General features: G+C 34.7%; 1 long non-coding RNA gene across 2 annotated transcripts; it reads left to right on the forward strand.

Annotated features, from left to right (window-relative positions):
• Positions 1-517: 517 nt before the first annotated feature.
• LOC126927991 (uncharacterized) lies at positions 518-2,877 on the forward strand. Of its 2 annotated transcripts, none has more exons than XR_007716127.1 (4): positions 518-782; positions 1,437-1,561; positions 2,030-2,122; positions 2,756-2,877. It is a non-coding gene; the product is annotated as an uncharacterized LOC126927991 (long non-coding RNA). The 2 variants fall into 2 exon arrangements; XR_007716126.1 differs by lacking the exon at positions 2,756-2,877 and adding an exon at positions 2,276-2,446.
• The last annotated feature ends 376 nt before the right edge of the window (positions 2,878-3,253 follow it).

Below are 3,253 nucleotides of genomic sequence, written 5' to 3' on the forward strand. Positions count from 1 at the left end.
TTTCCCCGCTGGGAAATTGAATTTTCTATTAAAGCGTGATACGTTTAATCAGCGGTGGCGTAAATTCAACAAACTAACAACTGGAATATTGACTTGTCACAATTTTGTGACACCGTATATGTCGTTGATACGTTCCAGTCTGGTCGTATTTACAATTTCAGAAATTTTGCAACTATTTTTTCATTTTATCCGTAACGAGAATAGCGAAGATAAGACAGGCAAACGTGGTAAAACGTTGATAATTCGGTTACAGGGAAATCGAATAAATTTGAAGTTGTAGAAAGTACGAGAAAGTCGAAACGAAGCAAACGCGATTCCTTATGCCACGATGTTCAGGGATTTTATAATCTTTCCGGTGACGTCTTCGACGTGGAATATCCAAAAGCTGAGAAATTGATTCTATACGATGAAAAAGACGATGTCTCCACAGAATACAACGATACAATGGTGGAAGAATTATCGATCGACGTAAATCCCGTTGAGAAATGCTCAGTTGGTATGACCGCTAGTTACTAAAAGGTTACTAGGGTTGTGTTGGTACGACTCCTAACGACGCTCTTTTGTCATAGGAGTCGACCACGCCTTAATTGCTAAGACGCATTGGGAGAGTTTAGACGTTTGCTGTGTGATTTGGTGTTTTGTATAAGAGAGAAAATAAAAGGTGTGATAACCAATCCGAGTGGATCCGAGATTGATTATCAACCCCAACCTATATAAAATAACAAATCCCGAGGAAATTGGATACTTCTCTGGTCCTAAATGGCAAAGGAACAGATTATCAAGTAAGTCAAATATTTTTCCAAATGCCATTCTTGTACAATCGTTGCTTTTCTACTTACCACGTACAATATAGCGGTTAATAAATTAACGAATCATCGAATATTACTGAAAGAAAGAAATTGTACTGATATTCCAATCTATCGTGTACAAAAGTAATAATAACAGCATGTAATATAAGAATAGCTTACCTTCAGCCTTAAAAGGAACTCGGTTTACAATTATTCTCCCTATTGCGTTCCACTCTCGCTTGATCTTCTACACGTTCATCTATATTTCGCTGTTTTTAATTTATTTTATTATTCCCTGTCTATTACACATATGTATATTGTCCATTGCACGAATCTTTATCTATCTTGCCTAATTTAATGTAAAAAAATAGAAAAATAGACAAATTTGCTGGAGGAATACGTTTACCAAAATTTGTCAAGAATTTTAAAGAAATTTGCAGGATGAAATTCACGGTGATACCGAATTGATATTTTTGAAATTATACTTTTGAAATAATTATTTATATCATAATAATTATTCCACGAATACTTGCTCGTAGATATTAATTTATGCTTTTAATAATCATGCGTTTAAGCTATCAAGTCGAGTCGAGTAGACTTTCTAATTTCGTGGAAGATAAGTCGATTTCTAAGATAAGTCATTTCTAGAGAAAAGACCAACTGCTAAGGATTCGCCGCCACGATGGCTAGAGCTTGGAATAGCTGCTGATTACTCCGTGGTAGATTTTCATGGAATTCGAATACAGCAATATATCTTGGCTCTTTTAAACATCGTAAGTAATACCAAACGAAATTCTGTTATTATACTTAGATATAGAATACCTCCTCCTACATATGTACGCGAGCAGCCGGGAAACATAGGGCAGAGTTATGCGTATCTCTGTATTTTCAAGGTACGCTACTTGCTTTCAAACATCTCGATCGTATATTCGGATGGAAGCTCTGTATTTTCTGTTTACACTGTTCAAAGCTTACACGTATCTTTTAAAAAGTTCAGCGAATAATTTATCCGTAATGGAATTTTGTAATCGATTAATTTCAGCCATTCGGTAATTGGTTTTCCAATGCTGTTGAGATTAATAACGTACATTTCCTAAGATAAATATAACGAATAAAATTAATTTTTTAGGAAAATTATATAAGATACGATGTATTTACGAGAGTTTTGAATAATAATTTATTTGTAAGGCTGTAATACTGTTTTAACGCCTGTTACATTTTCGTACGTATTTTAATCCTAGGTCAGTGCAATTTACATGGACCCATCGCTCGAATCCAACATGATTCTAGTGATCGTACGAATGATTTTATACGCGGAAAAACGAGACGTTATGGTAAGCGATTTCCATTAAATTAAATCATTTAACTAAAGTAGTAACTATCTGAGATACGCATATGCGAGTGTCAATTATTTTATTTTCTACTTATCTGTACAGTGTATGGTATATAAATTATATAGGTCAAAATATCTGCGCATGACGTTTTAGGTCGATAAAATGCAACGAGTTCCATTTTGTTAAATTGGACAACCGTGAACGATCCCTTGGAAACAAATTTCCAAACAAACAATTTTCACGGATCATTGACAAACCTCGCATTTATCGTGTATCCGAAATATCTGTATAATCGACTATTAAACCTTTTTCATCTCTTAAGAATCTTAATTTAATGTTATAGACCTATGATAATATCATTGATATACGACACTTGCGATTCCTTTTACTTTTCTATTTCTGCTATTCTTCTCTGCTGTCGAATCAACATTTCAACATTTTTCAGGAAGATTAAAATACTAATAGCGTTACAAGTTACATTTGATTACAATCAACAACACGATTACTTGCACATATATTTATTATCATTGACGAATATTTATATATAGTATATAATGCATGATGTAATAATAAATATAATATTTTCGTAATATTTGCTAGCTTTTATTAAGAAAATATTAAACGTTGTCGTAGGTCCGCCGTGGCGATGCCAGACGATCTCTCGAGAACGTGAACAAATGGAACAGAAAGATGCTGTCCTCGAAGGACGTAAATCACGATGTTGCTGTATGGTTGACGCGATTGGATATAGGAGGTCCTTCGAGATCGTGCGCGTTAAATCGAGACGAAGGCTTGACCAGCGCCTTTATCATCGCTCACGAAGTAGCACACATGTGAGTGTCCCACATGTTGAGATATCGTTGGTAAACTGAAATATTTATAACTGGCCTGGGTATTTACGCAGAGACCGTGTGTTATTTATTTATGCAAATACGTACTTGTACGAGAATAATTTGAAAAATGAAATCTCCATAGGAGAACTTATTATCTTTACCGAATATCACAACGAGTACTGTACTTTGAATCTGCCATAGATTTTTGCGTAATATGTGCGTTCTTGCATTCCTTCTTTCACCTACGATGGCTCTTAAACAAGAAACGATATCGTAACGAGAAATACAACCTAGCTGA

This window comes from Bombus affinis, unplaced genomic scaffold (assembly GCF_024516045.1).
Source record: "Bombus affinis isolate iyBomAffi1 unplaced genomic scaffold, iyBomAffi1.2 ctg00000412.1, whole genome shotgun sequence".
NCBI classification, from domain to species: domain Eukaryota; kingdom Metazoa; phylum Arthropoda; class Insecta; order Hymenoptera; family Apidae; genus Bombus; species Bombus affinis.